Consider the following 23,563-nt stretch of genomic DNA (forward strand, 5'->3'; position numbering starts at 1 on the left):
CGGGACTTCCCTGGTGGAGCAGTGGTTAAGAATCCGCCTGCCAATGCAGGGGACACGGGTTTGACCCTGGTCTGGGCAGATCCCACATGCCACGGAGCAACTAAGCCCGTGCACCACAACGACTGAGCCTGCGCTCTAGAGCCCGTGAGCCACAGCTACTGAGCCTGTGTGCCACAACTACTGAAGCCCGTGCGCCTAGAGTCCGTGCTCCGCAACAAGAGAAGCCACCGCAATGAGAAGCCCACGCACCACAATGAAGAAGCCACCGCAATGAAGCCCGCTCACCACAATGAGAGAAAGCCCATGCGCAGCAAGGAAGACCCAAGGCAGCCAAAAATAATTAAAAAAAAAAAAAAAAAAGAAAGAAAGACTATCCGTGTGAAGCAATGTCTGTGGGTGACAGGTGGAGCTCAGGGGCCCATTCCTTTGGGGCTGCTGAGTCACACAGGCTCAAGGTCTGGGAAATTCAGGAGCTTGCTTTTTCTCAAGTCCCTAGGGGGTGGAGGTGGGGCTCAGGCTAGAAGGAGGGGCGTGGGGAAAAAGACCCCAGGGTTAAGTCTCCACTGCACATTCAGAAGCCTACAGTGGAGGTACGCCTTTCCAGGGTCAAAGCCGTGGTGCTGGGATGAAGTGTGGTGTGGAGGACACGGGATGCTGGGGTCGGACAGACCCTGGATTCCCTGCTTCCCAGCAGAGTGCCCTTGAGCAAGCCCCCTAGCGTCTCTGAGCTTCTGTTTTCTCACTAGTGAAAAGAGGCTAATGAGACTGCAGAGTTAAGATGAGCAATCAACAACCATAAAAATGAACTTATGGTTATGGGCGGTGGGGGGTGGGGAAGGCAGGATAGATTGGGAATCTGGGATTGACATGTACACACTGCTATATTTAAAATAGATAACCAACAAGAACCTAATGAAAATAAATAAATAATTTGAAAAACAAAAAAGAACCAGTGTGAACTTGCCTAATACCCAGGAGGCGGCTCCTGTCCTGAGGCACAGATCAAGGTCAATAGGAAAGCAAATGAGCAACCAGAGGCTGCCTGGTGAGCCTTGAACTACAACAAAGGAAGCAGGACAAACCCAGGGCTCTGGACCCAGGGCCCTTCCCTCCCTTGGACAGTATTTCTCACTAGTCCCCTGGCACACCCATCCTTCCAGCGTGACCTCATATTGGCTGTGTTACAGATGAATTAGATTCCAGTTCCATTGTATGACACACAGACACTCTGCTAGGTTTTTTTTTTTTTTTTGCCTAAGTGACCTCATTTGACTGTTCCAGCAACCCTTTTGGGAATAGGTGTTACTTTCCCCATTTTACAGATGTGGAAACTGAGGCTTGGAGAGGTTGAGGAAGCTACTCACGGTCACGTGGATTCAGGCCCACATCTCCAGACTCAAAGATCAATGTTTTCCCCACTGAAGCAGACCCTGTGACGTCAGTCATGTGAATGGAGCGTCCCCCTGCAGAGAATGTAGGGGGGCAACCCACCCTAGAGGACAGCAGCTGGAAGGTACTCCCATCTTTGGGCAACTTCCTGACCAACAGTCCCAATTACTTGACTGGTAGAAGATTCTTTTCTAAAGAATATGGTCCTCCCTCTCATTCCTGGCTCAGCTGCTGAGAGATAACGTCCTGGTTCTGGTGTCTGACTTACCCTCCCACATCCCTCACCCCAGACACTGTGAGCCAACTCCCCTCAGCTGCTAAAAATGGAAGTGACAACTCCAACTTCCTTTTATGAGAGTAATGGAAATTTATCAGACTTGAGCAGCAAAGGATATACTCTGATAGGAGAGCGACGCATGTAAACTACAGTCAGGGAGAAGTCCCCAGTCATGTGGCTGGCTGTGCTGGCCTAAATCACATAGTCCAGCTCTGGTATTGCAGTACTGCACACCACCCCAGAAGAAACGTCCTGACATCCTTGGGAATCCAGCCAGAGAAGGGGTCAGGGGGGCTAGGGCTCTGGACATTGTCCCCTGACAGAGGGCTCCAGAACTTTGCTGACTGACTTTTGTAAGGTGGGAGATTTTGAAGCCCAGAATTGACCAAGACTTTGATCTGTGAAGGAAGCACCAAAGCCTTTGTCATTGGATGTGTCTGCAAATTTGACCAGCCTCAGAGCTGGTGAAGGCAAAGCGAGGGTAGAAGGCAATCTCGACCTCAGAGAAGTACACCCAGTGATGCTCACAGCAGCATTCCTGGTGGTCAGGTAGCACTGGAAACTGCCTACCTGCCCATCAATAAAGGAAACATTACATGGACTGTAACAGCCTCACCCCTTCCAAAGAATTCTCTGAACTATTAAAAAAATGAGGACAGTATAAATGTTCCTCATAAAATTAAAAACAGAACTACGATATGATCCAGCAATTCTACTCCTGGCTATTTATCCAAAGAAAACAAAGACACTAACTCAAAAAGATACTGTACCCCTGTGTTCATTGCAGCATTATTTACAAGATATGGAAACAACCTAAGTGTCCATCAATGGATGAATGGATAAAGAAAATGTGGTTTACATATATATATATATATATATATGTATGTATACACACACACACACACACACATACACACACACAATGGAATATTATTCAGCCACAGAAAAGAAGGAAATCTTGCCATTTGTGACAAGGTGAATAGACCTTGAGGGCATTATGCTAAGTGAAATAAGTCAAACAGAGAAAGGCAAATACCATATGATCTCATTTACATGTGTAATCTAAAGTAAACAAACTGAATTCATAGATACAGAGAACAGATCGGTAGTTGCCGGAAGTGGGGGGATGGGGGGGTAAGCAAAGTGGTTGAAGGGGGTCAAAAGGTACAAACTTCCAGTTATAAAACAAATGAGTCATGGAGATCTAATGTACAGCACGGTGACTATAATTATACTGTATTATACATTGAAAGTTGCTGAGAGTAGATCTTAGTAGTTCTCATTACCACGAAAAAAATCTGTAACTACGTATGGTGACAGATGGTAACTAGACTTATTGTGGTGACCATTGCCCAATATAGACAAATATTGAATTATTATGTTGTACACCTGAAACTAATATAATGTTGTATGTCAATTACACCACAATTTTTTTTAAAAAGAATGCTGATAGGAACTTCCCTGGTGGCGCAGTGGATAAGACTCCACGCTCCCAATGCAGGGGCCAGGGTTCGATCCCTGGTCAGGGAACTAGATCCCACATGCATGCCACAACTAAGAGTTCACATGCCACAATTAAGGAGACTGGCGAGCCGCAACTGAGACCTAGCACAACCAAATAAATAAATAAATAAATATTAAAAAAAAAAAAAGAATGTGGATAGAAGATAATTAACACTGATGGGAGTGATCTCTAAAACTGATCTTTAAAAAAACAGATTGTAAACCAATACATACAGTATATCATTTATATTTAACAAATTAGACAAAGCAATTATATATTCATATTCATGTATATAAAGTCATAAAAAAGGATTTGGGAAGATAAACACCAAACTGATAATAGAATCCCTGTTATCTCTGGAGAGGAAAGTGAAATTGGAGTGGTGGTCAAGGGGGAATTTATCAGTACTATTTGGACTTGTATTTGTGTATTAAGCAATTAAAACAAACAACTTTTTTTTTTTTTTTGTGGTACGCGGGGCTCTCTCTCACTGTCGTGGCCTCTCCCGTTGCGGAGCACAGGCTCCAGACGCAGCAGGCTCAGCGGCCATGGCTCACGGGCCCAGCCGCTCCGCGGCATGTGGTATCCTCCCAGACCGGGGCACGAACCCACGTCCTCTGCATTGGCAGGCGAACTCTCAACCACTGCGCCACCAGGGAAGCCCCAAACAACTTTTAATAAAAGAAATGTTTAAAAAAGAAAGCAAGTGTGGTCTCCAGCTAGCTAAGATGCAAAAGAGAGATGGGGTTGAGTTTCCATGGAGGTTTGGGGAGGAGCCTCAGGATGGATCTGGAGGAGGTGGCTTTACTCTGTCCTGGGTACTTGGGCTGCAGCCACCCGAGCACCAAGGACTTGCCTGCTCACTGGTCCAGCAGCAAGCGTGTCCCACCAGAGAGCATAAACGGAGAGCAAGTTCCTCTCAACTAACAGCCTCACTTTGACCCGCCCCCCCCACCCCGCACCTGATTCCAGTACACAAAGAGCTGGTGTCGACATCTTCGCCCACGCCTGGGGGGCGGTGGCTTCTCTGGGGGCCAGCTGAGCTGCTTTGAGTTCCTTCAGGCTATGAATTCCTATGTCAGCGGAAGCAGAGTGTGGCTTGTCCGTTCTCTGCTGGAGCCAGCTGAGCCTCTGCCTATCAGTACTGTATGCCTGGAGCAGCATGAAGGATGGAGGCCGTGGGAGAAGAGATGGGAGGTGGGGGGCAAAAGTGGCTCTTCCATGTTGCAGCCTCGCATCTCTAGCTCAGCAGGAGACAGACGTGCTCCTGAGAAAGGGGCAACCACATGGAGGCCTTTACCCGGTTAAGGAGGGGAAGCACACAGCAGTGGGCAGGGAGCACTGGGCAGGGGCTGTAACTCCAAGGTCCTCGAGTGCTGGACTGGAAGCAAGGAGCAGAGGCCTGGATTTCAACTCCTACAGGAGAGCAGGGCCCACCATCCCCTCTCTCATGGTTGGGGGGCAGAAGGGCCACGTTTTTATGGGTTTTTAAAATTGAAGTCTAGTTGATTTACAAAGTGGTGTTAGTTTCAGGTGTACAGCAAAGTGATTCACTTATATATATATATATACAGATCTATTCTTTTTTGCATTCTTTTCCATGATAGGTTATTATAAGCTATTGAATACAGTTCCCTGTGCTATACAGTAGGTCCTTGTTGTTTACTTTATATGTGGGAGTGTGTATATGTTAACCCCAATCTCCCAATTTATCCCTCCCCACGCTACCCCACTTTTGCTCCTCCAGGCCTTCCAACAACTTTATAACCAAATTTCCCCATTAAATCTTCTACTTGACATACCTAGCATAATTTCTGTTTTATTGACTAGACTCCTGCAGTTACCTCAGGTTGAACAACACACACACACACACAAACAGTATAGAGTAAACATACATGGCAACCATCTATACTGGGAGGGAGTTAATGGCGTCTAACTGATTTAAGGATCTTATATTGTTTGGGAGGAAAGAAGAGATTTTGATTAACTTTTGACCTTTATATGTTAAGAATGCATGTTGTACCTTCCAGAGTAATCATTAAAATAATGGAACAAGAGGTTTTTAAAAAGTGGAATTAAGTTTTTTATAGATATAATTATTCCAAAAGAAGGCAAGAAAGGAAGGAAAAACAACATGGAACAGGCAGGACAAACAGAAAGCAAAAGTAAGGAGGTAAATTTAAACCAAAAGATACATATTATATTAAATATGTAATTACTCCAGTTAAGAGATAAAGATTATCAGGGACTTCCCTGGTGGCGCAGTGGTTAAGAATTCGTCTGCCAATGCAGGGGACACGGGTTCAATCCCTTGTCCGGGAAGACCCCACATGCGGTGGAGCAACTAAGTCCGTGTGCCACAACTACAGAGCCTGTGCTCTAGAGCCCTCGAGCCACAACTACTGAGCCCTCGTGCCACAACTACAGAAGCCCGCATACCTAGAGCCCATGCTCCACAACAAGAGAAGCCACCGCAATGAGAAGCCTGCACACTGCAATGAAGAGTAGCCCCCGCTCGCCTCAACTAGAGAAAGCCCACGCGCAGCAAGCAAAGGAAGACCCAATGCAGCCAAAAATAAATTAAAAAAAAAAGAAAGATAAAGATTATCTACATGCATTAAAAAGAAAAATCCGGACTTCCCTGGTGGTCCAGTGGTTAAGACTCCACTCTTCCACCGCAGGGGGCATGGGTTCAGTCCCTGGTCGGGGAAGTTCTACATGCCATGCAGTACAGCCAATAAATAAATAAACAAACAAATAAGAAAATCCAACTATGTGCTATTTACAAAAGACACAGAAGTATACATTAAAGGTGAATGCAAAAGGATGGAAAAAGATAAACCACGTAAACACTACCCTAAGAAAGTTTTGGTATACTAAATTATTATAGTCATTTTATTACTATCAGACAAAATAGACATTAAGTTAAAGACATTACAAAATCTAAAGAGGGTCGCTTCATAATAGTGAAAGGCTCAATTCACCTAGAAAATATAAATTTTATGCAAAAAAGAAATAAAAGAATTGGAAAGGAAAAACAAAACTGTCGTAATTTGCAAATACAAATTTTGCACATAGAAAGTCTAAAGGGATCTACAGATGAATTATTAAAATTAATGTTTCACAATATTGCTAGATACGACATCAGTATATGCGAAGTCACTCATGTTTTTGTACACCAGCCACCAAAAGTAGAGAAAAATGTTTTTAAAATATACTACTTACAAGAACATCAAAGAAATATTAATTGTGGAGAATAAAATCATCAAAAGGTGCACAGTCTTTCTGTGGTATAATTATAAATCTGTATTGAGATATTTAAAAAGGCTTCAATAAGAGGAAAAATATACCATGTTTATTTGATCCATACCTTGGATCATATATGAAGGTTAACTCAAATTTAATCATAGGGGTTTCCCTGGTGGCGCAGTGGTTGAGAATCTGCCTGCCAATGCAGGAGACATGGGTTCGAGCCCTGGTCTGGGAAGATCCCACATGCCGCGGAGCAACTGGACCCGTGAGCCACACCTACTCAGCCTGCGCATCTGGAGCCTGTGCTCCGCAACAGGAGAGGCAGCGACAGTGAGAGGCCCGTGCACCGCGATGAAGAGTGGCCCCTGCTCGCCTCAACCAGAGAAAGCCCTCACACAGAAACAAAGACCCAATGCAGCCAAATAAATAAAATGAATTTATTAAAAAAATTTTTTTTTAAAATTAATCATAGACCTAAATGTAAATCCTAAAACTACAAACAGAAAACAGAGGAGAAAACCTTTGCAACCTAGGGTTAGGCAAAGATTTCTTTTTTAAAAAATAAATGTATTTATTTTTGGCTGTGTTGGGTCTTCGTTGCTGCACGCGGGCTTCCTCTCGTTGCGGCGAGCCGGGGCTCCTCTTCGTTGCGGTGTGCGGGCTTCTCATTGCGGTGGCTTCTCTCGCTGTGGAGCACGGGCTCTAGGCACACGGGCTCAGTAGTTGTGGCTCACAGGCTTAGTTGCTCCGCGCCATGTGGGATCTTCCCGGACCAGGGCTTGAATCCATATCCCCTGCAATGGCAGGCGGATTCTCAACCACCGTGCCACCAGGGAAGCCTGGCAAAGATTTCTGAGATGTGACAACAAAAGTACAACCCATAAAAGAGCAGACTGATGGACTGGACTTCATTAAAAGGACAATCTTTGTTCTTCAAAAGATACTGTTAAGAAAATGAAATGACCAACAACGGACTGGGAAACAAATATTTGCAAAGCAAATAGCTGATAAAAAAAAAGTTGTATCCAGAATAAAAATAATTCTCAAAACTCAACAGTAAGTTAAAATGAGCAAATGATTTGAACAGACACTTCACCAAAGAAGATATACAGATGGAAAATAAGCACATAAAAAGCAGCTCAACATTGTGGAGGGGAGGGTGGGAAGGGGCGGGGAGGAAGGATCACCAATAGAAATGAAGAAACCTTCGGGGCTGACGGATTTGTTCATTATCTTGCTTGTAGTGTTGGTTTCAGGGCTGTACACAGATGTCAAAACATATCACATCATACACTTAAAATATGTGCAGTTTATTGGATGTCAGTCTTACTTCAATATAGCTATATTTTAAAAGACTTCAGTAAAAGCAGAAATGCATCATGTTTGTGGGCTGACAAACTCAACAGTCTCCCTAGTTTGATTTATAGATTCATTGCAATCCCATTAAAAATCCCAGCTGCTTTTTTCCTTTTGTGGAATTTGATGAGCTAATTCTAAACTTTATATGGAAATGCAAAGGACTAAGAATAATCAAGACATTCTTAAAAATTTTCCCACAGTGTGGGAGAATTTGGTTGATGAAATATAAAGATTATTGTACATCTGCAGTAATTAAGACAGGGTGGTGTTCGCTCAGGGATAGACCAATAGACCAATGGAACAGAAGAGAGAGCCCAGAAATAAGCTTGTGCTTACATGGACACTTGAGGTGGCTTGCAGAGCATGAGGGAAAGAGCAGACTTTGCAATAAATGGTGCTGGGACAGCTGAGCATGCTTCAGTGGGGATTAGGGGGTGAAAATTGGACCCCTACCTCACACCACACACAACTCCAGTTGGAATTGATTTTTAAATGTCAGAGACAACAATTTTAGAAGATGCTATAGGGTAATATCTTCAAGATGGCAGGGTAGAAAAGACATTCTTAAACACACAAAAAGCACAGGTCATAAAACAAAACATTAATAATCTCAATTATGTTAAAATTAAGAACTTCTGTTCTTAAGAGAACAAAAAAGACAATTCACAGAGTGAAAGAAGATATTTGCAACTCGTAGAACTGATCCAAAAAAGTAATATCAAAACTATATAAATAAGAGTGGTTACGAGGGACTGGGAGGGAGCAAAGAATGGGGAGTTATTGTTAAACAGGTAAGAGTCTCAGATTTATAAGATGAAAGAGTTACGGGGGTGCATGATGGTGACGGTTGCACAGCAATGTGAATGTATTGAATACTGAACCGCACACTTAAAAATGGTTAAGGGCTTCCCTGGTGGCGCAGTGGTTGAGAGTCCGCCTGCCAATGCAGGGGACACGGGTTCGTGCCCCGGTCCGGGAAGATCCCACATGCCACGGAGCGGCTAGGCCCGTGAGCCATGGCCGCTGAGCCTGCGCGTCCGGAGCCTGTGCTCCACAACGGGAGAGGCCACGACAGTGAAAGGCCCGCATACCGCAAAAAAAAAAAAAAAAAAGTTAAGATGGTAAGTTTTGTGTTACGGGTATTTTAACACAATAAAAAGGAAACATTAATTACCATTAAAAAAAACTGTATATATAACAGACAACCCAATAGAAAATCAGCAAAATTTTTTCTAGGCATTTCATAAAAGAGGAAATACAAATGGCTCATACACACGTGAAAAGTGCTCAATCTCATTAAGAATCAGGAAAATGCAAACTGAAACCACACAGAGATATTACTACATATATACCACACTGACAATCAAATTCTGACACTACCAAGCGTTTAGGGAAGATGTGGAGCTACAGGAACTCTCTTACAAGACATACAAGTTGGTGCCACCACGTGGGTGAACAATTTGGCATTTTCTGGTAAAGTCGAATACAAGCATACCCAGAGAAACTCATGCGTATCTGCACCAAGAGAACTTTCATGAACAATAAAAGTCCACAGCAGGGTTCTTGTTCATCAGATACATTAAACCTCCATATCAATGAATTATAAAATATTCATAAATAGAGTACTATACAGAAATGAAAATGAACAAACGACAGCTATATTTAACAACATGAAACTTACATTTAGGGTAATTCAATTTCTTTAAAAATTTATATATGTCAAAAATATGCAGAATATATTGAAACTGTTTAGGAATGAATACATGGTGTTAAAATCAAATGAAAAGTCAGAGAAGTCAGAATGGTGGTTATTTCTGGGAGGAGGGAGCGGGTTGTTAATGGCAAAGGCACACACAGGGGGCTTCTTTTGGCTGGCAGTGTTCTAGGAGTTCAAGTCCAATAAGCCTCTTCCCTGGTCTTGGAATTGAAGTCCTTCCATTTAGTCTGATTGGTCCAACCTATGGTTAGAGGAATTGATTGCCTTATTCTGGAGTTCTGAAATGACCCCCGTTAAGAGAGATGAGATTTCTTAAATTTAGACCAGTCAGATCCATCCTTAAAGTTGGGTTGGCATCAGCTTTCCTCAAGTTGCATGAACACCCTGGTGTAGGAATGATGCCTGAATAAAATCGTGGTTCTTTTAAGAAGGAGGAAGGAAGAAATGAATACTGTGAAGGCACCTGACCAGGTACTGTACACATCGTTGGTGCTGTTGTGGTTAAACATTCATAGCTGCCATTCCAGATGTCACCAACACTGGACTCCAGACCCCTCTATTACCACCACTACATAAGAAACCTCTATCTCTCCCTGGTAGGACAAGGGGTCTTTGTGTCACTCCTTCAGAATTCCAGAACCCAGGCTAGAGCACAGAGTTGAGTCTAGGTCATTGGCACTATGAGCCAGGGAGTGGAGGAAAAGAGCATCTTCCACTTTTGTTTCTCTTAGTGAGAGGGGGCCTGCTTCCCATCTATTCTGAGAGCCCTCTAAAATAGGACAGGGACAGGCTCCTATGTTGGTTAGCCAGTGGGGGAGTAGAAAGATATCCTTTGACCGACAAACCATGTTCAGATCCATTCTCCCCTTTGCCCCTGCCAACAACCTTGTATGGTAGATAGGGCTGTTACTATTTCCATTGGCAGAAGAGGAAACTGAGTCTCAAAGAATACAATCACCTTGCCCAGGTTCACAGAGCTAGTAAGTGGCAGACCTGGGATTTGCATCCATCCCTTTGACTCTGAGGCAGGTTCTCTCCCCATAGCCTCAGGCTGCCTCCCATCAAGGAGCTTCAGATCATTAATATTGGGAGCAGATCTGATTGCAAAAGCAAATGGCTTCTCAGGAAATGGAGCAGAGATGGGAGGCTGGGACAAATTCTACCCAAGACATTGCTAGGAACCTCAGTCCTCCAGAGTCTGGTCACACCAAGGATGCAGTTGGCTCTTTTGGTCTGCAGCTGGCTAACCTGCAAGTCTTGATCCACCTGTGGCCACCATCCTCACTTCTACCCATCATTTAGCAACCAGATTAAGACTGGAAGGGATGATATTCCAGAGACTGGAATGGGGGCTCCCTAGGAGGCTCAGAATCGGAGACTCTTTCTCTAGCCTGACTCCCTACCCAATGCAGAAATCCTTTTGCACCATGAACCCATGCCCAGGCACCTCCGGGGGCAGGGAGCCCACCTCCTCTGCCAGCTGCCCAATCTAGTGTCAGGCAAGCCTCACTGTTAGAACCCCCTTACTCCCACTGAGTCAGAAGTCCCCTCCATGTAATGCCCACTCCCTGGTCCAGTTCCAACTTTCTGCAACAGCATGGGATGAGTGTCTCCATGACACCCCTCCAGGGACAATAAGGGGGGGGGGGAAAGAAGAACAAAGAAGAGGAGAAAGGAGAGATAAAGGGGTAAACACAAGGCAGAGAAAAAAGGGATATTTTCTTCCCCAGGCTAAACATCCCCAGTCCTGCAGTCCTGCCCACCATTACCTGAAAGCTGCTCCTCCTACCAGAATCAACCTTACACGGGCAAGAAGAGCCCCTGACTGGGGCTTGCCTATGACAAATGCACCCGGAATAAAGATGCTTACTAACAAACACTTGAGCGCCTGTGTCACTCGGGATCTGGCCCTCAGCCCTGGCACAGCACAGCTCCAACCCTACACGCCTGACGCCCTCCAAGCTCTAGGAAATGCTTCCACACAGCTCTTGTCCTGTTTTACCCTTGCATACCATGAATATCTGTGGGTTTTACCACTGCCAAGGTTGGACACTGTGCAGAGGATACAAGGAACAGAAATACTTGGGTCAGGGAAAAGACAAATTAAATAACTTATGGAATCTTTCCTCTCAGATGGCAGAAATGCATCCTTGCATTCAATGTATCATTTTCCAAGAGTGTTGAGTAGTTTTCTTGCTTCTTTTTGTGTTCTCAAGTAGCGGTGCTAGAACTATTCGTGAATTACTATGGAATTCCCAAGAGTTGCACAAGAATGGCTAAGAAACACTTTGCAATATTAAACAATTCATATTAATCTTAAATTTGAATATATCTAGGTCCAGACATACTATGCATGAAGATCGATGCCAATTCTTCCCATTGTCAATCGGACAGACACTGAACTTCAGAATTGCAAAAGGTTTTTAACACAAATACAAATATTAAGATTTAATTCAATTCGCCAAAAATATAGTTTCAGCTTTATTTAAATAATTGTATTTAATATTTTGATATTAAATTTTTCATTTTACCTTTAATTTTTTTTTAATTGGAGAACATTGTGTAAGTTTAAGGTATAATCATGCTACGTTGATACACTTACATATTGTAATATGGTTGCTGTCCCTTTATTTTATTTCTTTTTCTTTAAAGATTTTTTTGCTGTGGACCATTTTTAAAGTCTTTATTGAATTTGTTACAACATTGCCTCTGTTCTATGTTTTGGTTTTTTTGGCCCCCAGGCATGTGGGATCCCAGCTCCTCAACCAGGGATCAAACCTGCATCTCCTGCTTTGGAAAGCAAAGTCTCAACAACTGGACCACCAGGGAAGTCCCTATGTCCCTTTATTTTTATTTTTTTAAATACATTTATTTATTTTAGGCTGCATTGGGTCTTCAGTGCTGCACGCGGGCTTTCTCTAGTTGCAGAGAGCGGGGGCTACTCTTCTTTGCAGTGCACGGGCTTCTCACTGTGGTGGCTTCTCCGGTTGCAGAGCACGGGCTCTAGGTGCGTGGGCTTCAGTAGTTGTGGCTCACGGGCTCTAGAGCACAGGCTCAGTACTTATGGCACATGGGCTTAGTTGCTCCGTGGCATGTGGCATCTTCTTGGAGCAGGGATCAAACCCATGTCCCCTGCCTTGGCAGGCAGACTCGCAAACACTGCGCCACCAGGGAAGTCCCCCTATGTCCCTTTTTTTTTAATAGATAATTTTAAATGATTTAGACACTGGTCAGCAAATGTTTTTTCAAAGGGCCAGAGAGTAAAAGTTTTTGGCTTTGCAGGCCATTTGGTCCCTGTGATAAACTACTCAACTATGGTGTTATGGGGGGGGGGAAGGGCAGCTATTGGACAATATGTAAATTAGTGTTTCAATAAAACTTTATTTATGAAAACAGGCATCCAGCCCATGGGCCTCAGTTTGTTGACCTCTGATTTAGAAGATAAAAAGATTTTGAAAACAAAATTAATTGGTTTTAATTTTTTACATTTACCTTAATTTACATAATTTGATGAAAATATATTTAAATGTCATACATTTGGAATACAACTACTCTTTACTTTTTAGAGTAGATTACTACTATCAATAGAACACAAATTATGTGAAAATATTATCAGCTAAATTTTGCTAAAAAGAAAGGCAAGAAAATCAATGGTATGAAACAGATATGTAATCAGCAAATTATGCATGTTTTTATTTTATTATTCATCCAAATATTGCTGGCCCATCCACAGAGTCATTATATTTAGTCATCAAAAATAATCTGCAGGGCTTTCCTGGTGGTGCAGTGGTTGAGAGTCTGCCTGCCGATGCAGGGGACACGGGTTCGTGCCCTGGTCCGGGAAGATCCCACATGCCGCGGAGCGGCTGGGCCCGTGAGCCATGGCCGCTGAGCCTGCGCATCCGGAGCCTGTTGCTCCGCAACGGGAGAGGCCACAACAGTGAGAGGCCCGCGTACCGCAAATAATAATAATAATAATAATAATAATCTGCTTTCTACTGATTTTTTTCTATTGATTTTTAATTTTGTCAACTATATTTTGAACTTACTGTTATGAAGACGTATTTGAATGATGGATATTTTATATGACTATTTAGTTATAGTTAAGTTCGCTCTTCATATTATATATAAGTAGTTTTGATTTATAACTTCTGACTATTTTGATTATTGATTTGTAACTTGTAACTATTTTGATGCACGGCACATGAACATCGACTAGCACTTTTGCTGTGGGCTCCACCAATGTTAGGGACCGACCCGCCCCCGCCAGGCGAGGGCCAGCCATGTGCTTGTCAGAACTTCAAGGTAGTGATGGGAAGCAAGGGCTTTGGAATCCAATTTCCCAGGTTCAAATCCTGGTTCTGCCGCTCAAGTGCTGGGAAACGTGAGTCAAATCCTTCAACTTCTCCTCATTTTAGGTTCCTCAGCTACACTATAGGGATAAAAAAAGTACCTACCAAATAAGATTGCTGTGAGGATTCAGTGGGGATTCAGACCCTGCAAAGAAGCAGCTTATCACAGTTCTGGTCATAGATGCAAAATGTTAGCTGACGGTGTGGGTGATGTTAATATACGCCGCCCAGTTGTAAAAAGGATAAAGAAGCAAGTGCAGGACAACATGTCCACTATTCCAACTTTAGTATATAAAGGGGAGACATTTATACAAAAATATATATTTATAGTCTCTTATATAAGCTTTAAATAAATCCAGAGACTATTCAAGAAGCTAATGACAATAGTTACAGAGGGGACTGAGGGGGGAGGGTGGAAGTGGGAGACTTTTCACTGTTTACCTATTTGTGTGTTTTATTTTTATATTTGAACCTTGTGAGTGTAATTCTTATTCCTAAAATTAATGTTTTCATTTAATATGAAAAATGTGCCGTTCAGGACTGAATGCAACCTTGTAACAGATCAGGGTAGAGCTGTTCTCTCCCTTTCCTCGCCCTGGAAGCTGCTGCATCCCCAAGACTGCGCTGGCTTGTTTCTGCCTCTGCATCACACACTTCATTCCACCTGGGTTTCTGGTCGACGAACTCAGGTGCTTGGCCTGGTCCCTGGCAGCAGTCACCAGGCCTGGCGGGGCCTCTGCGCCCACCAGGAAGGAGGCCTCTGAAGCCCAGCACAGGCCTCACAGTCCTGCCTGGTATTGACTCACCTCTCACCCCCACCAGCTCACCTGTCTGAACCTCATGACACCACCTGCAGGCCCATGATTCCACCTCGGCAGCACACCCTTCCCCCTCCTCTACCTGCTCAGGCCAGGTGCTGAGTCTCGGCCCTCACCCTCCTGGCACCTCTGAGCTCCGGCCCTGAGCTACCACTCTGTGCTCTGAACCTTGCGCAGGTCCTCTGGGTCCCCTTGGACCACTTTGGGACACATGTTGGAGGGAAAAACAATAATCAAGACAGTTCCTTTGAGAAGCCTGCAGTTTAAAGTTTGGGGAAGATAGCTGTTTGAAACATCCTTTTAATTCCTTTCACAGCTTATGACAGAAATATCTAGTAGAGGAAAACCTTGCATCTACATTGGAAGCTGGGAAGCGTCATCCACATGCCAGAAATGATGAAGACTTTATGCTAAATACAGAGCACGTAGGAAGGAATAAATTAGGGAAGGACTTTTGGAACCGGCCCCTGAGCACAGCTCTCCACAAGGGGGAAGAATCATCAGATTGAATCCTTGGGAAGCAGGGTGTAAAACTGCAGGACTTAGCCAAGAAGTGGATCCCTGCTCCCCCGTCCTCAGCATCCTGAAGCACAACGTGAACCCCAGAGAACCATTTTCAAACATCATTACGTGGCAGCGGTCCCACCGGCGCCCATAAATATTTTTCTATTGACTTTTGTTTTCATCTTTAACAGTATCCTATGAACAATTTCAATAAACAGTGCAAGGCAAAGGAAGAGAAGTTTCAGAGAGCAGAATAAATCTTTGACATGTTAACATAAATTCCTAGCCAACTCTGCCTGAGACTGAGGAGGAGCCTGGGGCACGGGCACAGACCAGGCACAGATGTGGCCACCTGGGCTCTGCCAGCATCTCCTGCAGCGTCACCAAGTGGAGAGGGAAAGAAGGTTCCAGAACTAGGGAAAGAGGCCAGCTGGAGAGGTGGGGGTGGGGAAGGGGGAGGAGACCCAGCCAATCACAGAGTTGTGAGGTGCCCCAGAGCCCCTCTGATCCTCCCCACTGTGATGTTGGCTTAAGAGCTCAGGCTGTGGAACCCGACTGCCTGGGTTCAAATCCTGGCTCCACCACTTACTAGCCGTGTCCCCTCTGGCCTCAGTTTCTTTATCTGTAACTGCGGGGTAAAAATAGCACCTACCACCTGAGGCCAGTGTCAGCATTCAGTGAGACAATTCACGCCAATGTGCTTAGCACAACGGACAAAGTGCTCAATAAATCGCACCTGGCATGATTTTACAGGCAGGACTGTGGGCGGCTCTGAAAAGTCCCAAGGATGTCCCACAATCCAGTCTCTCTGATTCAGAATGTCTTTCATTTACTTTTCCCCCAGTTCCCCCAGGGGTGAGCAAGTTCTGGGAAACAGGGTGCCACAAAACATTAATTTGTTTACAGCTACTGACTGTGGGAGATGGGCGGATGAATACCTGGACCTGGCCAGTTAAGCCGCGTTCCGGGAAGCAGGTGCATTCAGGAAACCAGACGGCGGATGGCTTGGAGGCTGTTGGATGGGCGGGTCGAGCGGCAGGGTCCCAGGTGGAAGGAGCAGAACTCTGGGGCAGCACCTGGTTCCCACCATGGCTTGTGTGGACCCTGGCACGTCATTTAACCTCTCGGGGCCTCGATTTTTCTCTTTTACAAAACAGACATGATCGTAACGTTGCCAGGATTTCTGCCAAAGGCAAATTCAATAGCAAACGTGAAGAGCCTGGTACGAGCAGGTACACCTCCCACCTTGAGGAACTGAGCAAATGGTGTCCCCACTGAAATCAGAAGATCCGATGGGTTTCCAGCTCAGCTGGACCCTCAGGCAAGTCACTTCTCTGTCAGGATCCAATTGGATCATGTGCCTTAAAGTGCTTTAAGAATGACAGTAACTTGCCAAGCATCGTCTTGTTTACTAATACATGCTTTTATGTACTGGGCCTCACTGATACCTCTGAGGCTCAGAGAGGTAGAGCGATTTTCCCAGGGTCACACAGCAAGCAAATGGCAAAGCAGATCAGATGCTAGTTTTGCAACTCTGAATCCCCAGCCTTTTCTCTCTGTGCCTGGCCCGGAGCTTGGGGCTCTGCAGCCCCATGGGCAGGCTCACCCCCACGCCATCCCCAGGCCCTGGCAGGGAGAGCCCAGCCTAGACCTGCTTATCAGCTCCTTCCCCACTGGTGAGAGGAACCAGAGAGTATCTGCTGCTGCCACCCCAGCGCCTGACGAGGTGGGGCTGCGGTTCCAGCCCCGATCCATCTAACTCTGCAAGGGTCAGTTGGGATAATATCAGAAGCACGCGGTTCCAGCCCCGATCCATCTAACTCTGCAAGGGTCAATTGGGATAATATCAGAAGCACGCGGTTCCAGCCCCGATCCATCTAACTCTGCAAGGGTCAATTGGGATAATATCAGAAGCACTAAGCATAGACGTTCGCCCCTGCCAGTTCTCAATGGCAGTTAGCAGGCTACTGTCAGACTCTGAGCTCTTGTGGGAAGGGACTGTGTTTTCTCTACCTATAAACTCTGGTGACTGAGGACTGAGAAAAACACACACAGGACTGCAAGGAAGAGCAGGCTTTAGGATTGTGGCTGAGAAAGAAGACTGCGTGGAAAAGACAGGGCAGAAATGACCAGCGAAGTAGGAGGAGAACCAAGAGGGTATTGTAGCCAGAAATTAAGGAGGAGGGTTTTTCAGGGGGGAGTAGGCCATGGTGCCAAATGCTGCAGAGAGGCCCCCGTAGAGGGTTGGAATGAAGAGGCCTTTGGATTTTGCAATCGGGAAGCACAAGAGGACATGACAAGAGCCGTGTCCCTGGAGAATCAGATGGCAGAGGTCTGCGTGCCTGAGGGAGAAGAGACAGGGAACGGGGAGCTGGGTCCAGCACAACAGGAACAGCTCACATTCATGGGACAGTTAACACGTGCCACCCACTGTTAAGCTTATTTTTGTTCATTATTTCAGTCATTCTTTTCAACAATCCTGTAAGATGTGCTATTGTCCCCATCTTACACATGGTAAGATCAGAGAGGTTAAATTGTTTCCCCAAAGTCACACAGCAAGGAAGATGGAGATCCAGGAGCCGAGCGTAGTTCTCTTTGATCTTGTAACCAGAGTCTTAACCGATGTATGGGGAGAGCGTGAGGATACAGGAGAGGACGCAGAGGCGGTGGGGACCTGGGATCCAGGCCACGGGACTGAGGACACCCGTTTCTCGTTTACGCCTATATGAGGCACTTAGTCTGAACCAAGACTGACTTTAAGGGCTCAAACATAGTTTTTACAGACTGATGGAACTTCTCTGCACCCCGATTCTACAATAAGCTCTTTTGGCAGTGCAGGCCAGTAAAGAAGCTTCTGGAGGAGAGTGGAGCCCAGAATCCATTAACGATTAAAACAAACAAACAACACACACACAGACCATTTACATGAGGGTAGCATTCAAACTTGCAGTATCTCAACTGGTCTTCCAACCAGCCCCGGGGGGACACACATGGAATCACCGCCACTTGGCAGATATGGAAACTGAAGCTCGGGGATTCTGTCAGGCACCGAGGCACCAGCGTGCTCAACGGCTCTGCTGAGAGCAGGTTTTAATCTCATCCTCACTGATCCACTCTGCCAAGAGCCCAAGGAGAATGAGATCAGAGGGAAAAGTCCAGGATGAGTCATTCGTTCTACATTCATATATTGACCACCTACTACGAGCAGACTGTTCCAGGAGGTTTAGAGATAGAAGGACAACAATCCCTGCCTCCAAGCTGGGGAGACAGACAAGGACACGAACGGTGACTTATTCTCCTGCAAGTGCTGGGGAAGCCCAGGGCCCTTGAGGCACAGGCGCTGGGATAAGAGGCGGCTACTAGTAGCTGGGGGAGGAAGACCGCACTCTCTCTGGGGCTGGGGTAGCTGCCTTTCAGCCCTGAATGTGAGTGGCATCTTCCCCACCCTGGTGCTCTCCTATGATGGGACAGCCAGGCACACCCCACAGCACTTCTGGGCATCCTGAGGCCCCAGGCAGCCCAGTGAGTAGCAACCTCAGTGGCAAGCCCTGGCCACATGCTGCTGATGGGCCAAGCTTTGGGGAAGAACCCGGACCCAGGATGAGTCAGCTTCAAGACACTCTCGTCCCTGCCACGAAGTCTGTGTCACCTGGGGCCACTCAACTCACACCCTGAACCTTGATTTCCTCATCTGTCCAAAGCAGTTGGGCTGACTCCACCGAGCCGCTGGGAGAATGAAATGGGATCGTGTTCGTGGAAGTGCTTTTTAAGCCGAAAATCTCTTTACAGAGAGCAGGGGCTTTTCTAAGGCTTCTGCTGAAGTCCTACCATTGAGGTTCAAGATCGTCCTTGCCTCTCTTCCAAAAGCAGCGGACGAGTTAATTCCTAAGCTCTTCAGCCCATGGGGAGCAGGGGGAGAGTAAAGGGCAAGTCTGGAGGCCTCTTTTGGAAATGACAAGATCCATTTAGCAATCAATTAGCGCAGTCCCCAGGCTCCAGGCCTGCACGCCGGGCAGAAAGAATGCATCTCACCGCGCTGATTAGAAACAGATGTGCTGGCAAACAGACCTGGCCGAGCGGGGCCGGAATTCCTGGGCACCCAGCTCCTGGCTGGGAGATGGGGTTCGTTATTACGTTCTGGGTACCGATGTGGGGAGGGAGGCCAAGGAAACCAAGCTCAGAGAGCAGCCTGCCTGGAGAATGTGTACCTTTGAGGGGATTCGGAGGCGGGAGAGGGAAGAATGTTGACTCTTGTCAGAAATAATCTGGGATAAAATTAGTTCAGCCAAATACAGAATACGACTTTTGACCCACAGAGGCTGATTCCAAACATGATACGCCTGACACGTGAGAAAGTGAGTGACTTGGGCGCTGAGCAAGTTGCAGGAGGCCGGAAAAACAACCCACTGCCATCCATCTCATTTATTGAGTTCTTACTGTATACAAGGCCCTGCACCAAGCCCTCTATGCACTCTCTCATTCATTTATCACAGCGACCCTGACTTTATGTCCATTTTGTAGATGAGAAAACTGAGGTACAAAAGAGGTTCAGTAACTTAACCCAAGATCACACAGATAATTAACAGATCCAGGACTTGAACCCACTTGGGAGGTCCCCTCTCCTGACCATGATGGTAATTATTTCTCTCCTTCCAACTTTCTCCTTCTCCCTTAACAGATGGAAGAGGACTTCGAGCTCCTCTTCTCGTCTCCCAGCACTGCAGGAAAGCTCACCGCAGTGTCCCTGACCGTGGGCAGCAGCCTCTTCAACCCTCCCCATGAGGAAGGCCTCACCACCTCCCAAGGCTGTTGGCGCTAAGCTTGGACAGTTCCCAAAGCCGGCTATTCTTACTTCTATTAAGCCCAAAGCTGGGTCCTGGCAAGCTTGGGGTTTCCCGCAGTCGTGCTGCTTCTGACCTCTGCATCCCCTCTGACAGTGTCTAATTCCTTTTCCCTGGGACTGTCTCAGGCATGACCATGACTCCATCCTTATTTTTCTAATTTTTCTAGCCAACACAGCCTCTGTGTGACAGCTGCTCCCTGCAGACAGCTGTGCAATTCCCCCATCATCACCAACACCCTTCCCTGGACACCCTCCAGAGCCAATGTCCCTGGTGGGTCCAGATGTGAACATGGGGTCAACCAGGTCTCGCATCTCCCTACAGCACAAAATGGAACCCTCTTTAAAATATTATTTTAATAGTTTGTTTACCATTATAAGAGTGATACAGTCTCACTGTAGGAAATATTAAAAATGCCATAAGTAGAGCAAAACTGCCTCCCCAGAGAGAGAGAAATCACCTGTTATTCCACCTCCAGCCTTTTTTCTTCATTTGTATCTGGCTTTGTTTATTCTAGATCTGTAAATTTGTGACCTGCGTTTTCACTTACCAATATAGCATAAGCACTTGGCTGTATTATTAGAAAGTCTTTGAAAATGTCATTCATAATGGTCACATCATAGTCTGTTAACGTGGACAGACCTACTTCACTATTTCCCTCATTTGGGACAGGGCTACGAATCCCCGTCTCCAGCTCTTCCTAACTACAGAAGCTCCGTTTTGTTCAAGGTCTCCACGAGATGTCACCTACATCCTAGGAGATAGGGCCCTTGATTCTAAACTCCTGGCACTAATGTCAAGCCCCCTCCCCCGATGTTTGCCTGATCAACCAACTTTATGTTATCAGGCCTGAGCAGAGGACACCGCTAACACACAGACCAGTAATCTAGCACCTAAGCCCTTATTAGTACCTTGTTTGATTTTGTAACCTCGTGATGTCACAGCTGGAGAGGCCCTTAAAGATCATCCTCTCAAGTTTCAGATCACAAAACTGAGTTCAGAGAGGGCAAGTGAGTTGCCCCAGGTCACACAGTGGTGATGCTGGGCCGGGAACCGAGGGCTCTGGACTCCCAGCTTGGAGGTCTCTCCACAGCCACCCCCATGCTGCCCAGGGTAAATGCAGCTCCCAGACAGCCAGGGAGGGCTCATGTTAGGGCAAGGTTTGTTATTCCTTGACACTAAGAAGAATAAATCAAGCAAGTCATTTTTAGCTAAGGCAACTGGCCTCTTACCAAGAGTTCAAATTTAACAACAACAAAAAAGCAAAGAGAGAATGGAAATCAACAATGGCACATGGGCCACAGAAGCACACAGAGCAGTTCCATTTTCCTTGCTGGCCACCCTCTCCAGCTTCTCCACTTCCTTTCCCACAGCCTCAAGCTACCACCACCAAGAAGCCCTCCAGAATCATCAGACTTGCAGCTCTTAGGCTGAAATATTGATGTCCTGAACCCTGGAGAAGGGAGTGGGAAGATCATACTCTCCAATAAAATAAGATCCATAGGGCAGGACCAGAGGACTTCTTCTGTCTTCTTATAACTACAGGAATGGACAATTTATAGAAAACACAAATATGTGAATGAATGATACCACCTAGAAATCACCTTGACCAGCATTGAACTGCCAGAGACTTAGGTTACTTCATGTCTCTGGTCTCAGAGTCCTCATCTGTAAAATTTATCCTCCCCAATTCATTCCACAAACATTTCTTGAGTGCCTGCTGTGTGCCAGGCTCGGTGCTGAGCACTAAGGGAAGAGTAAAGGCTTAAGGATCTCAGTTACCAGGAGACACAAAGAAAAAAAGAAAAGAACGTTTATTCAATATCTTTTTTTCCAGGCATTATGATAGGCAAAAGGGACACAACAATTAACAAAAACAAGTAGTGAGGCTTACAATTTTAGATATGTAATTTGCTAGATAAACTGTAAACCCTTCCACTAATAAACACTTACATACTGTGGATAAAGTATAACAGACATCCTTTGAAAAGCAGAGCTAAGTTCTCCAGTAAGAAAGGAAATCATCAAGGGCCAGAAATTGAGAAGCACTAAATATCAAAGGAATAAGGTTTTGAGTTAATGCTGTAGCTGTGTGGGAGGAACCTTACCCCTGCAGTCCAGAAACTCCCAGACTGGTAAAGTAACATGGTAACATTAGTCTCAGGACAGTGACACCCCTAGAATTCCTGACAGTAACAAACGTGAAACTGCTCGGGAGAGCACACTGTCAACCAAGGCTGCACATGATTCCCACAGATAGAGTGCTGCTGTAGATGAGCTCATAATCCAAATTACAAGATGAGTGAGCAAGAATGAGACAAAATAAGCAACAGGATTTGATCCCCCCCACGGCCACCACAAAGACTTTAACCATTAGAACAAACAACATACAGAATACAAAATAAGTAAATCTTAAATAATTAACCACATGAAGGAATTTTAAAAAGGAAAGAGAATGATATCTTTAAAAAACAAGCATATTTTGGAAAATATCCAACTTGAACTATTAGAGAAATACAGAAAATCCCCAAAATTAAAAACCCAATGGGGACTTCCCTGGTGGCACAGTGGTTGAGAATCCGCCTGCCAATGTAGGGGACACAGGTTCGAGCCCTGGTCCGGGAAGGTCCCACATGCCACGAAGCAACTAAGCCTGTGTGCCACAACTACTGAGCCTGTGCTCTACAGTCAGTGAGCCACAGCTACTGAGCCCGCATGCCACAACTACTGAACCAGGGTGCCTAGAGCCTGTGCTCCACAACAAGAGAAGCCACCTCGGTGAGAAGCCCGCGCACCGCAACAAAGAGTAGCCCCCGCTCTCCGCAACTAGAGAAAGCCCGCACACAGCAATGAAGACCCAATGCAGCCAAAAATAAATAAATAAATTTATTTTAAAAACCCCCAATGGATGAGTTAAACAGCAAATTAAATCCAGCTGAAGAGATGATTGCTACATGGAAGGTACCTCTGTTAATAATTTACCTTATTGCTTCTTATGCAACAGAATATTTTTGAACAGTATTATATTGTTATAAGCTGCAATGTCACTTTGAGACTAATCATTCAAAGGATAAACAGAGAAACTGATTGTTTTAAATGTGGATGTGATGAGCTTTTTAACATTAACTGGCAAACGTCTCTCTCATACTTTTGAACAGATTAGCTTCTGGCATCATGCATTTCAAACCTTATTTCTCCTTTAATATTCATATACTTCCAATCCTGAACATCATAAGACCTGTTACACTACAACATCTGGCCCCTGTACCTTATGCCACAATCCCAGGTGAACTGACACAGTGGGCAGTAGTATTTATTATCCCTGGAAGCCATTCCCAAGCCAGGATGGCTAGTGATCCCTTACTTATACATGGAAATGACTGCAAACCACATAAATATATACCACTGGGATGGATGGTCTGTTGTCAACTTGCAACCACCATCATCACTTCTAAGTCAGAAAATCACTTCCCAGTATGGCTTCAGGTTCGAGTTTGCCAATAAGAGAAACCTGAACAAGATTGGAAAGTAGAAGAGATGCAAGGTGAAA

Source organism: Mesoplodon densirostris, chromosome 18 (genome assembly GCF_025265405.1).
Source record: "Mesoplodon densirostris isolate mMesDen1 chromosome 18, mMesDen1 primary haplotype, whole genome shotgun sequence".
NCBI classification, from domain to species: Eukaryota; Metazoa; Chordata; class Mammalia; order Artiodactyla; family Ziphiidae; genus Mesoplodon; species Mesoplodon densirostris.